Consider the following 14,770-nt stretch of genomic DNA (forward strand, 5'->3'; position numbering starts at 1 on the left):
TTCTGCTCATTGACATGCTTCTTCTCATTGATATAGGAGTGGTGTGTTAATACCATCGATTGAGTGACATCCCTTTTGCATTACATACATGTAGGCAAATCTGCTCATTATCGCTGAAGTAAGTTAGGTGTCATATTCACTTCACGTTGTGATGTATAAAACTCTTATGTAAGGTGCGAAATTGACCTTCATTTATTCTGCCACCTTAGACAATCCTGGGACTTTCAGTTTTCGTAGGTCTTTCACAGAACAGAGAAACTCTTTCATCATGGGCGATGGTTGGAAGACGGTTTTCCTGTTGCATTTTCCAAGCAGCCTGGCAAATTTTGCGGAGATCTGCCCTAAAGAAGAAAAGAATACGAGTCTAATGTCTCCTTCCTCCTGTTCCTGGTTTACTGCACCGTTTCATTTCTTGAACGCTCTGCTGATAAGACCACCACTGCACCCATTTTCACGGAACACTCCCTTCAAGTGTTGTAAATCGGCTGGGAGGTGTTATTTTTCGGAGATGGTGTGTGCCCTATGTAAGACGCTCCACCTCCTTGGACGCAGGTACTGGCCTACACAGATCTTCTTCCTAAACAAGTCTAGTATACCATGTGAATTCTTCTCTACTAGTTTATCCAAAAGAAACCAAATATTCATTCAGACACATTTACAGACCACAAACAAATAATGTACTCTAATCCAGTAAACTCCGTTGCACAAGCTAGTCAGACAGCTTATTCTAATGTCAGTTTTAAGTTTTTCATGTAACGATCTGTGAGGGCTCAAATCACAGTGAAACTAACACTCATACACAGTGATATGCAGGTTATATTTCGATTACTGATAGCTCAATTTTCACAGACGAACATAGGCAATATTTGTTGTAGGTAAGATACATATGTGCTGTAGGTACGTTACAAGTTAAGCACGGAATTCCGCGTTAGCGACAATATCACGAGAGCGCGCCCATCACTGTCCAGCACGGAAGGCGCATCCAGGTCCCCAATGCAGAGATTTAAACGAAGTCTCCAACCCCCCTCCCGATACACGCACCACTGCCCCCATATCCCCCCCCCCCCCCCAGCCACCAACCTCCATGCACGCCAGCTGCAGGATCCAGCCATCTGCAGCCACGTCGAGGGGCTCACTACTCCAAAACATTTCGACACTTCGCCAGAACTATTCGTCGAAACGTCGTGGTACTTCAACGCTGCCGCCCTGCTGGATACCATCACTCAAAGTTGTTCATGGTTTCTCGTCGGACAGACCCCTTATTCTACGCATTTTTCGCTGAACTTCTCTTCGTTCTCTATATCTTCGTCACATATCCCACATGTCCCTCGATCATAATGTTCTTATGTCCACATGACTTTATTCTCCAGGTAAGGAAGTATCGTATATAATCCCCTTGTTCTTTACACCTCTTAGCTCCTTTACTTTATCCATAGATGCTAGTCTTCATTTCTTTATTGTGGTAGATACCTCTTCAGAAATGTAATTCGAATCTTTTTCTCAACTGTTTTTACTATTCTCAGCCTCAGGATCTGTCACAGAAATAGCTTTTAATTTCTAATTATTTATAACAATAACTTCTTTGGTTGTGTTTCCTACGAATCATCACATGTGGCAGCATAAGATTGAGCATATTGTGAAATGTTGTGGAAATCAAAGCTGCCATTATTGTGCATTAGAAATAAATTTAAATGTGTTTAGTATGTGTACGTGCCTTTAAAGATTCTAACTACGAATAATTAGTATTGTATTACTTTTCTGTTTGTTACAGGTAAGCGAATGGGGTGAAAGACACAAACGAGACATCTAACGTAAGCATATTCTTTAAAAATAACACTGAATTAGTTTTTTCTTGGATTCTCAAACATTCTGTCTGACACATCCATGCATAAACGGCAGTTTAATACTATTTCTGTATATATTGCTGAAATTAAAATGAATAAAACCAAGAATGATATAATACATTAAAAGAGACTATATGTATTATCTGAAATTTAATTTCTGTTTCGCAGCCACACATCTGTAACACAAGTAGGACGGTCTAATAGTAATGTGATGGTAATGCATTTGGTGAACTAAGACTGAGATTTTCTCAATAAAGGATTGTTATGGTACTGCCAACAAGCCTTAAGAAAGTATCACTCTTCAAAGACATATCATAGGTGTTTTTTAATATCGTTAAAGTTTGATTTCTTCTACACATAGCCATCGCTACTTACACAGAGAGATCGAATGTCCACAGCCATATAACAGTTTCACTATTCAGAGCATGCCATTTTTAGGAGTATTATCTGTTTTGTACATGGCCAGAAAAATGACAACAATGTTCTCTTCAGTAATTACGTTGAAGAAGAAGCAACTGCAGGAGGCTGATGTGGTAGAAACTATCAAACACATTATTGCATCCCTGCAAGCAACTACTGCCAATACACATTTGTAACGTCTATATTGTACAGTGTCTGTATAGGGCTACTCAATGTAGGATGACACTGCTTAATAGTACACAGACATTGTACAGCGCAGACATTTCATACTTGCGTTACGTGCCGAGACACTTCAAAACTACGGTAAAAAAATCCTCTCCCTCCCTCTCCTCCCATTTTCTGTGCGGTAGAATGCCAGACGTACTACTTACGTTGCCACATATACGTTATTTAAGTGCAGCTGATGCTATACCAAATACTGTCAGTTGTGGAGTAAGGTCCTTCTTCCACACTTTAAAATAAAATTAAGCTCTAGGCTGAAATGACGAATTGAGCACCCACACAATTTCTGAAGGCAGCTACAGTACATTGTCATAAGTCTAAAGACAGGAAAAGAGGATCATTGTATTGATATTTACTACAGAAAATTCTGGACGATAAATCAACAAATCTTTATTTGCAATATTTGCAAAATTCTCAGCGCTACAAACAAAATAACAATTGTATGAATATTATAGTTGCTATAACAATAACGCCCGATCTTATTCCTCTGATCAGAACAGATCACTTGCATGCTGCTGTTGGTGCTTCCACGATGCCCGTATAATGCACAACAGAAACGGCAACGTAATTGGGAGGCGGTCGATGTACCTGATCGTTTGGTTAGAGGCCTTGGTGCGATGGAATGCGCCCAGTATCTACCAAAGAGCCGCACTTCTTCTGGCCAACCATGTCCTGAATTTTTGTCACAGCGTCAACGTCCTTGTCCCTCTGTATTGCTAGATCCTTTCCTTCAAGGTCATTGCCCGTATAGTGATCACTGGCGCGTTCTGAGAGAACGGAATATGGTGATTCTGATAAGGAGTGCCCTAATACTGCTGAGTTACTTTGGTGCAAATAATGAATATTTTATATATCTCTGGTCATACCATTGGCACAGTTGCCTTGTAAATGTTGTCAACATTTAACTTTTCCCGTTTTTCGTTAAATAGATGTATGATTTTCAAAGTGAGTACGTGAGAGAATGGAATTTGTAGTACTGGATGATGAATTGGTCAGCAGCGGTAATTTTCTCTTAACTAGTGGTTATTACACAGTGTGGCGCTATCTCCTATCTTGCATTGAGAGGATTACTGTATGGATTTCTCAGATGAGCGAAATTAATTTGGAAATCGGCAAGTTATGCAACTCAGTATAGTACAACATCCACGATGTGGTTGTAACTTCCATTGAGGATCGATAATTTTTGAATAATTAGCACGGCGCAGTGCAGCTCTTCATTAACAAGTTAGCTTACTGACGTCATTTCTCTGATTTTATCACAATAACTTGCATTATATCAGGCCAGCAAATATCATTAAAACTGAGTTTAACGAAGGCGATGTTGGCGTGTTTTATCGACGATGCCCTTTGGCTACACTGACTAAAGGATTCTTCTAAGAAATACCAGATTAAGATAACCTGAAGAGAACTAAATAAGGAGACACGCGTCGTTGAAAAATAAAAAAAACTAAAATTACAACCAAGACTGTTTTTAACCAATACAGTTCTGAAGAAGATATTTTTACAAAAATATGGGAACCATTGGTTACGGCTCGGGAGTCTGGGCGCACAGGCGCACGAGGGTGGTGCCCGCCATGACAGTGAGAAGAGAACAGAGAAGTATGATTATGAGATCAGTGGGAGCATACAGGACTACGCCGGGAGGAGCCCTGTTACTCATAATGGGGCTCTGCCCCCTGGACATCAAAATTAGAGAACAGGCCGCTTGATATTGGGCAAAGAAGGGGAATATAGTGAAAACAGAGGAAATTTTAGGTAGCAGGGCTGGGAACAAGGCTGAGATTAGGTTAAGAGGGGACCAGTTATGGCAACAATCGTGGGAAGATGAAGAAACGGGACGCAGAACTTTTTATTTTCTTCCAGATATTAGGGAACGGATGAGAATGACATATTTCGAACCAAGCCGGGGACTACTTCACTTTCTCACTGGACATGGACCCTACTCAACATACTTATGTCGATTCGGGAAAAAGGCGAAACCCGCGTGTGAATGTGGTGCTCTGGAGGTACTCCTGACCATATAGTCTACGAGTGCCCCCTTTTCAATGATGTAGCTTCAATGTTACGCGACCAACTGCCACACTATGACACATACAGATTACTAAGACAACACGACACCTTTCAGACCATTAATAAACTGGCTAACGTGGTAACACAGAAAGTCTTAGAGGATTATCTTAGAGACTTAAACCAGCAATAATGAGAGATTTATTTAAATACCGATAGTCTGGTACCTTATTCCCAAACCGCCTGAGCGCGGAAAGGCCGACTTCCTCAGTCTGGAATCCGCCACGCCTTGGGACTCAGGGGGAGTGGGGTGCAACTTCACCGATCTCGACAACGCACCGGATTTGACCTTAGAATAAGTTTAGTTGTAGGACTTAGTTTTTAGGTACTATTTCTAGGAACCTGCAGCGATCAACATCTCCGCCTGCCCAGTGTCACGGGCACGCTCATTGGGGTTAGCTCAATGAGCAAGGCTATTTAAGTAGGTTTATACTTTCAACTGACACATATGTAACGCTGTAGTAACTAGTCAATAGTTAGGTTACCTGCTTTCTAATTAATTAACAAAACTAATTTGCCCATTGCACTTATTCCATAGCTAACATACTAACTAGTTACTTAAATATAACTTTGATTAGTTGCAATTGAAACTATTGTACCACTTTACCACTTTTTCGGCACACTAATTATACAAGGTAATGGGTTAAATTGTATAATTAATAAGTTTTGGAAATAATGAATAATTTTTTTAAATATCGGAACCATGGACAAGGGATAATAAACCTTTATTTGCAACTGGTTGGCTGATTTTTCAATCTATTCTAATAGAATGTAAATATGTCATTACATGTGCGTACCTTACTTTGACAAATATAAAATGGGGGCAAAGACTTTCTGATTTGCCCTCGTAGTTAGGGGTTACGAAGTGGACGTCTGTTAATCTCGGTAGCACACCCTGTCGTACCCTGCTGAATACTGAAGCGGCCTCGGGTGCAGTGGACCCACGAGCTTGAGATTTGCTGCCGGATGAACAAGGGGACGCAGTGGTCCGCTACTCTGGAAGAGTTCCAGCGACCGGCGGTCCCGGCGTTATAACCGCTGAGTAAAACATGGCGCAGACTGCGCGCCTACGTGACCGGCGTCTCGTGGAGTGGTGGGCGGGGGTGGCGGCAGGGGTGGCACCACCCGGGCCAGCCAGTAATTTATTTATCGGCGGAGCGGTGCGCGGACCCCGGCTGCCAAGTGTCTCCTCCCCCCTCCACCCTACTCTACTACTCCCTACTCCGCTCTGCTCTGCCATGCTGCAGCCACCTCGCCTTTGGGTAACGAGGAAATGAAGCGCATGCTGATAGGCGCGCGCTGTTTTCGCCCGGGGCGGAAAGCGACAATAGCCACGACCGTCTCGCGTCGCCACTGTGCGCCGACGCTCAAGACGACGACGGCAGGCGTCGCGGCGCCGGATAACTCCTTTCCCAATATCTGCCGCTGCCGCTCATTGCTACGAGGTTTCGTTGCTGCGAGCACATTCAGAATGCGGGCGTTAGAGAGCTGTTCTCCGTTAATGCGATCCTAACGAGTCAGACACGCCCACGCGGGGTAATTCGTACGCCTCGCGTTCCGTTTATTGAGTCTACGTGCAGACAGCAGTTAGGGGGCAGAACGGGTGCAATACAGTACATCTCCAAGAATTCATCAACGACTGCTGCTAACTACGTCGCACTAGCCTTTGCAGGTTTTCGCCTCGAATATGCCAAAACGGGCCTGGCCAAGATCTGTGCTCTCTCTGAGCGCTCTGACTTTCCCCATCACTGCGCTATTTCGAGCCGGTATGTGGGTAAGGGCGAATACAGTCTACTCTGACGTGACGTGGAAACACGTGGGCTCGCGTCATAACGCGCGTGATATAAAAATCCAACACAGAGTTTTCTGCGCTTATGTTTATATTGAGCTGACGTGAAGTGGGAATGCGTTGGATGATGCAATCTGACGCTACACGCCTTACGACGCGTGGGAAGAATATCTACTAGATTATCGTCAGTCGTGGGAAGGTGTCAGAAGTGTGAAGTGGTTTCTCCTCTACCGTTTGCAGTTATTATTTGAAGATGGAGAAGATGTTGATTGAATACGTTCGGTCAAATCCGGTCCTCTATGACCCTACAAACCGGGAATATCGTAACCAGCATTCAAGGAAAGAGGCTTGGGACGAAATAGGAGAAAAACTCGGCATTACAGGTTAGTGAACACAGTTACTTTTTCCATACTTTTTATTAGTTTTTCGTTTTTACAGTTTATAATAGTTCAATAGGTTTATATTTTAGATTGATAGGAAAAAGTATCAATCCATAACAAGTAAGACCAGATATGAATATAACAGATATCTATTACATAAATTGGATTATATGAATTGTAATTAAAAATAACACCCAATTGAACTTGAAACGGTCGGTTATAACGAATGGGCGTATTAAGTAAATAATACTGGACGTGTCATGGAGCAACTCTACCCTTTCGAATGGAGTGCCATTGCCAAGGACAACTTGCTGAACCATAATCAGAAACGAAGTACTTTTTGAACTTATCTCTGGTGATGGCCGCTCTCTCACGAAATTTCTACGAATGGGTTCGAGGTTGGCTACACCATGAATGTGTTCACTTTCCATTCCGATTCGTTCCTCGAAAGGTGAAATATTTGTTGATGTATTCCGAAGCGTGTTGTGTAGACAGGTGGAAGCTAAAACTATTAGATCGGCAGTTTCTGGTTTAGTTTCAATAGGCTTTAGAAATACTCTCCAGCGCCCGGCTAGAATTCCGAATGCATTTTCCCCAGTCCGTCGAGCTCTTGAATGACGGTAGTTGTATACCTTCTCTTCGTCGCTTGTAATTGCTGCTTTGCTGTACGAACGCATCAAATAGGCAAGAGAAACAGCAAGAAAACTTTTTTAATTTGTAATTACGTTTCTGATGTGTAATAAAACGCACTTTGTGAAAACAAAATAAAAAAATTCCAAAATGTCTCTGTGATAATTTTTTCCCTTCCAAATATATAATACAGTAAAGTATTAGTACTTACCTCAAGCAAACTGCAAGTCGTATCTCTGCCGGAATGCTTTCCCTGAGTTGAGTGGAGCGTTTTTCTATTATCGGACCAACCAAGCTCAGGAGATGGCAGAATTAGGTTTTTGTCATTCTGTAATACCACTTAAACCGCTCTTCATCTTCTATTAGTTGAAGCATTAAATTTTGGAACTCCCCGAATTCGTCTCGCCCCATATTGATAGAATGCACCGATTCTCTAGACGAGCAAATGGATGCAATACACAGAGCAGCCATTTCTTCTTCTTCTTCCAGCATGTCAAAAACACGCAGTACATTGTTGCAGGTTCAAAACTAACAGTCGGAAAATACAATGCAGACGAAGTAGTTGTTTCATACTGGTATACGTCAGGCCAATGTGAACACAGCTTCATGTCTGACGTGGTCCCACGCTGCCTGACGTGACGTGGTAACACGTCACGTCATGTCTGACGTGGTCCCACGCTGCCTGACGTGACGTGGTAACACGTCACGTCATGTCTGACGTGGTCCCACGCTGTCTGACGTGACGTGGTAACACGTCACGTCAGAGTAGTCTGTGTTCACCTTAAGACGTCTATATGACGAAGGCTGCACTCGCGGGAAAGTTAGGTAGACGTGTTTGCGCTACAGTAGAACTACTTCTAAGAGGAAAAGATTGTAGCATTAACACTATTAAACTTCCTGGCAGATTAAAACTGTGTGCCGAACCGAGACTCGAGCTCGGGACCTTAGCCTTTCGCGGGCAAGTTCTCTACTGAGCTACCCGAGCACGACTCACGACCCGTGTTCACAGCTTCAATTCTTCCAGTATCTCGTATCCTGCCTTCCAATCTTCACAGAAGCTCTTCTGCGAACCTTGCAGAACTAGCACTCTAGGAAGAAAGGATATTGCGGTCCGGCACACAGTTTTAATCTGCCAGTAAGTTTCACATCAGCGCACACCCCGCTGCAGAGTGAAAATCTCATTCTGGAAACATCCCCCAGGCTGTGGCTAAGTCATGCCTTCGCAATATCCTTTCTTCCTAGAGCGCTAGTTCTGCAAGGTTCGCGGAAGAGCTTCTGTGAAAATTGGAAGGTAGGTGACGAGGTACTGGCAGAGTTGACGCTGTGAGGACGGGTTGTAAGTCGTGCTTGGGTAGTTCAGATGGTAGGTCCCGAGTTCGAGTCTCGGTCCGGCACACAGTTTTAACTTGCCAGAAAATGTCATATCAGTGCACACTCCACTGCAGAGTGAAAATTTGATTCCATGAACACTGTTATTCAATCATTCGTCTAATTTATCACTCTTTTTTGTCTTTAAAATTGAAACGGTCAAGTCGAAAGTTAAAAGGGAACATCGTTCTGATACCACTGTCCATAGAGAGGTAATTGGATTACATACTAAACGAATGTTTGTCAAGTTTCCGGAGAGACGAGGCGCCTGAGAAACAGTTTTGGCGTTGTGTTTAGTCATGTGACACAGATTTAAATTTTACGTCACTAACACACATACGATTGTGTCATATAAAATAATTACTTATAACAGGAAATAAGACTTTAAAACGATCTTTTGTCCAGTGGCAGAAGATCATGCACATGGACCTAAACTATTAGTATATTTCAGTAACGTTGATACATAGGTGATCGTTTATAGAAACAGGTCTGCAATTAAATATATTATTGTTGAGGAGCTCACTTTGCAAAACTGCTATAGCCTTTGGTGTATTCATGTGGCACTGCCTAGCGGTAAAGCGCGTTGTTGGGAACGAGAAGTCTCGAGATAGAATCCCGACCCGACCAAAAGAAAGTTTCGGTCGGTGTTTAATGTAAACTTCCCCCCTCAAGGATGTCAAGAGGCGCCAAAATTAGTTAGTGGGTCGCATTTCACTTTACACCTTAAGACTCCTTTCACCCTGGAATAAGTGTGGTACGTTATGGTCATGCAAATTGCCAAGATGATGTACAATTGAAAAAACTAGCATTGGCTATTGAGTCAAACACAGTTGTTACTACAACACACTTATAACTGTTGTGCCCAGTACGAACGGTGATTCTGCAACATAGCGTGATTTTTACTATGCCGATTATGCGGCATCTGTTTTCATCTTGTGTCCTCATATTGGCGACAATTGTTCTTCTTTTTTATCTTGTGTCATCGTCCTTCATCGGGGCAGGATCGATATTGTTACTACACAGATTTGCCATTTTTAAACACAGTTTCAATTACAGATATTTTATTTTTAATGATCAGTTGCAGCTTAGAACTAGAAGCTTTTTCGATGGCTTTCGGTGTCTTCTTAAATTGACGTAGCATCTGTATCGACTTTCCCCGCGCTGTTTAGAGATCTTATTTTTCTGAAAGACCTAGTAGATTGGTTGGCTGATTTGGGGGAGGGGTCCAAACGGTAAGGTCATCTGTCCCATGGGATTAGGGAAGGATAGGGAAGGAAGTCGGCCGTGCTCTTTGAGAGCAATCGTCCCGGAATTTGCCTGAAAAGATTTGGGGAAATAACGGAAAACCTAAATTGGGATGGCCGGACGCAGGTTTGAACAGTCGTTCTCGCGAATTCGAGTCCAGTGTGCTGCCCATAGTGCCCCTCGCTCCTCAAAGGCCTAGTCTGTCATTGTCTTACTTTGACGTACGTCGTAGTTTTGTTGACATTTGCATAGGTTTATATGTTTTTTATAGTTTTTGTCACGCTACTGTTTCTGTATGTTATTTTGAAGCAATTTTGTTGACATTTTAAGCGACTTTTGTGGTTGGCTACGCTTCTTGTGTGAGCACCAATTGGCCATAATTTTCCTGTTGGCTTGTCCCTACTGCCCTGTTAGTTGTCTGTTTGTGTGTACGATTTACGTCTGCCTTTAGATGAATCACTTTTACTATTCACTCTTATGCCTATTCCATAGCATTTATAGGGATCGTTTTGCTGTTCACTAAGCCCTATGACTTCGTTTCTCTTTTTTCACATTCTGTAAGAAGTAAGTTCATTTTATGTTTCCACTATATGTAAATTTGATGTTTGTTTATGCTGCATTTATGACTTCCAAGCACAGGTTGTAATATAACCTGCTGACAGATGTTTTTATTTCTTCTGAGGAAGGCAGGTTTGTGTCTATCGGAACGTAGGTAAAAGTTTGAGTAAACTTTTGACAAGCAGCTGGTTGGCTGTATGATTCCCACTGTGTCAGATTGGGCATGGTCAGTTTAAGAAGGGGTGGCCGGATGCCCTTACTATCGCCAACCTATAATGCAACAACACGTCCACCTGCTCCCACTTAGGGAGGAACATGTGTACCCTAACGGTCTGCACATAGTGTTATTCATGTTAAAGCGAGTGGAAGTTTTCTAAATGTTGGTGTATTGTGTAACTGAGGCTGGTCTTGGTACCGCCAAGCGAGGTGGCCCATTCGCGTGGTCGGCGGTTCAAACCCACGTCCGGCCACCATGATTTAGGTTTTCTGTGATTTCCTTAAATCCTCTGAGGGAAATGCCGGGATTGTTTCGTTGAAAGGGCGCGGCCTACTTCGTTCGCTATCCTTCCTTAATCCGATGTGACTGATGACCTTGCTGTTTGGTCCCCTCCTCCAGATCAACCGTCAGCCCAACAACTTGGATACCAGCCCGATATTCACCTAGTACTATGTGGGAAACCACCTAAAAACCACGTCCATCCTGGCCGGCACACCAGCCCTCGCCATTAATCCGCCATGCGGATTCGACCAGGGGGGCGCACTTTCCCGTCCTGGAAGCGAGATACTAACACGAATGGCTACCCATCCTCGAACAGGCGATGTACGCGAAAATTCAAAGAAAGTCACCGATTTTGTAAGGTAGTTATTCCCTTTGCGATGCGGCGGCAAATCCTGGACTGCATTATTTGCTGCGAGGATCGAGATTCGTTTCTTCTTCGACTTTCTTTTTCTTCTTCGACTTTCTTTTTTAGCAGGGGAAGAGAGTGAGTTATAGCAGTACCGTAGCTCGTTCTGCGCAAGAAAATGGTTCCACTTATAGCTATGAATGCTCTGCCGTTGAAGAATCAGTAGCTTTAGGAGCACAAAAGTTCTATTCGCGACGGATTAACGACGATTGGGAACGGATCAAAGACGGTCCCGCGGAAATTTGCCCACCTCTTTTCTACCGCCGGGGGTGGGGCCGGCAGCATCTTTAAGCGTGCAAACGGCGACGGCAGCGGCAGCGGTGGCGTCTTACCTTCCCACTGCAAGCAGCCCCAAAACCCGCTGTAGGCCTTTAAGAAGCCCGCGGGACACGATCCAGATGAGGACGAGCGTGGAAAATTCGGCAGCGGCGCGCACGATCCTATTCACTTAAGCCAGCGCCGGCGAGGGGGCGGAACGGCAAGCGTCCTGTCCTCTCTCATCTGTCTCTCTCTCATTCTCTCTCTCTTTCTCTCCCTCACTCTCTCTCTCCGCCTCTCCCCCAGTGCCGCCGTTTCTTCGTCCGCCATCCGACTCGCCGCTTCTCTCTCCCCGCGGAGCCCGCGGCCGCCTAACAGAATCTGTATGCCCGACAGTTTGTCAGTTCATGTGTAATTCACCAGACAGCCTGCCCATTCATAGCGGCGCGCTGCCGCCAGCTACCGGGACACACCGAGCGCCACGCACACACAGGCGGCTGGCTCCTCCAACCTCCTCTCACCACGCCGCCTTCTACTACTACCAGTACTACTGCTACGACTCTACGCCGGGGCTTACGTGAGGTGGTGTAGCGGCGGTGTTTCTGGCACTGCGGTCCAGATCGCCGGCCCGGGCGCCGCCGGACACTAAAAAGATATATATATTGGAGGGGAGGAAGTAGCGCTGACGGGGGTGGAGAAGGGTAGGCGCAGGATGCTCGGGAAAGAGAAGGCGGTTTGGGCGCGGTAAGCCAGCGATGCGCTGCTTCGATATTGTGCACGCCGCCGTCACGCGAAGCACACCCGACGGTACAGACGAAAGCTGTCGATACTACCCTGGAAGACAACCGCCCAACGTTGACGTCGACTCTGCTGAACGACGTAGGGAGCACAGTCGTAAAATCATTATTAATCAACTTTATAGAAGGTGAATCTACTCTGAAGAGCCAAAGAAACTGGTACGCATGCCCAATATCGTGCAGGACCCCCCCAAGAGCATGCAGTAGTGTGGCAACAGGACGTGGCGTGGACTCGACTAATGCCTGAAGTAGGGCTGGAGGGAAATTAGACCATGAATCCGGCAGGGTTGTACATAAATCCGTAAGAGTACGAGAGGGTGAAGATCTCTTCCGAACAATACGTTGTAAGGCCTCCCAGATATGCTCAATAATGTTCATATCTGGGACGTTTGGTGGCCAGAGCAAGTGTTTAAACTGAGAACATTGTTCCCGGAGTCACTCTGTCGCAATTATGGACTGTGGGGTGTCGCATTGTCCTGCTGGAATTGCTCAAGTTCGGGGTAATGCGCAGTGGGCATCAATGGGTGCAGATGAACAGACATGACGCTTAAGTATGTGTCTCCTGTCAGAGACATATCTAGAAGTATCAGGTGCTGCATATCATCCCAGCTGCATAAGCCCAACACCATTACAGAGCCTCCAGCAGCTAAGAGAGTCCCTGCTGACATACAGGATCCATGGCTTCATGAGATTGTCTCCATACCCGTAAACGTCCATTCGCTCGATACAATCTGAAACGAGACTCGTCCGGTCAGTCAACATATTTCCAGTAACCAACAGCCCAATGTCGGCATTGATGGGCCCAGACGGGGCGTAAACCTCTGTGTCCTGCAGTCATCAAGAGTACGCGAGTGGGCCTTCAGCTCCGAAACCTCATACCGAAGACTCAGAGGGCCATAGACACGGGCTCTTAGGTAGCTGCCGTGTTTCTTGACTTCCGCAAGGCGTTTGATACAGTTCCCCACAGTCGTTTAATAAACAAAGTAAGAGCATATGGACTATCAGACCAATTGTGTGATTCGATTGAAGAGTTCCTACATAACAGAACGTAGCATGTCATTCTCAATGGAGAGAGGTCTTCCAAAGTAAGAGTGATTTCAGGTGTGGCGCAGGGGAGTTTCGTAGGACCGTTGCTATTCACAATATATATAAATGACCTTGTGGATAACATCGGAGGTTCACTGAGGCTTTTTGCGGATGATGCTGTAGTACATCGAGAGGTTGTAACAATGGAAAATTGTACAAAAATGCAGGAGGAGCTGCAAAGTATTAACAAATGCTGCAGGGAATGGCAATTGAATCTCAATTTAGACAAGTGTAATGTGCTGCGAATACATAGAAAAAAGATCCTTTATCATTTAGCTACAATATAGCAAGTCAGCAACTAGAAGCAGTTAATTCCATAAATTATCTGGGAGTAGGCATTACGAGTGATTTAAAATCGGATGACCATATAAAATTAATCGTCGGTAAAGCAGATGCCAGACTGAGATTCATTGGAAGAATCGTAAGGAAATGCAATCCGAAACCAAAGGAATTAGGTTACAGTACACTTGTTCGCCCACTACTTGAATAATGCTCACCCGTGTGGGATCCGTACCAGGTAGGGTTGATACAGGAGAGAAGATCCAACGGAGAGCAGCGCGCTTCGTTAAAGGATCATTTAGTAATCGCGAAAGCGTTACGGAGATGATAGGTAAACTCAAGTGGAAGACTCTGCAGGAGAGACGCTCAGTAGCTCGGTACGGGCTTTTGTTAAAGTTTCGAGAACATACCTTCACCGAGGAGTCAAGCAGTATATTGCTCCCTCCTACGTATATCGCGCGAAGAGACCATGAGGATAAAATCAGAGCGATTAGAGCCCACACAGAGGTATACCGACAATCTTTCTTTCCACGAACAATACGAGACTGGAATAGAAGGGAGAACGGATAGAGGTACTCAAAGTACCCTCCACCACACGCCGTCAGGTGGCTTGCGGAGTATGGATGTAGATGTAGATGATGTTTCGTTGAATGGTTCGCACGGTGACAGTTGCTGATGGCCCAGCATTGAAATCCACAGCAGTTTGAGGACGGGTTGCATTTCCGTCACGATTCTCTTCTGTCGTCGTTGGTCCTGTTCATGCAGGATCTTTTTTCTGGTGCAGCCATGTCGGAGATTTCATGTTTTAACAAATTCCTGATATTCTCGGTACACTCGTGAAACGGTCGAATGGGGAAATCCCCACTTCCCCGCAGCCTAGGAGACTCTGTGTTCCATCGCTCGTGCACCGGCTATGACACAA

Source organism: Schistocerca cancellata, chromosome 3 (assembly GCF_023864275.1).
Source record: "Schistocerca cancellata isolate TAMUIC-IGC-003103 chromosome 3, iqSchCanc2.1, whole genome shotgun sequence".
Lineage (NCBI taxonomy): Eukaryota > Metazoa > Arthropoda > Insecta > Orthoptera > Acrididae > Schistocerca > Schistocerca cancellata.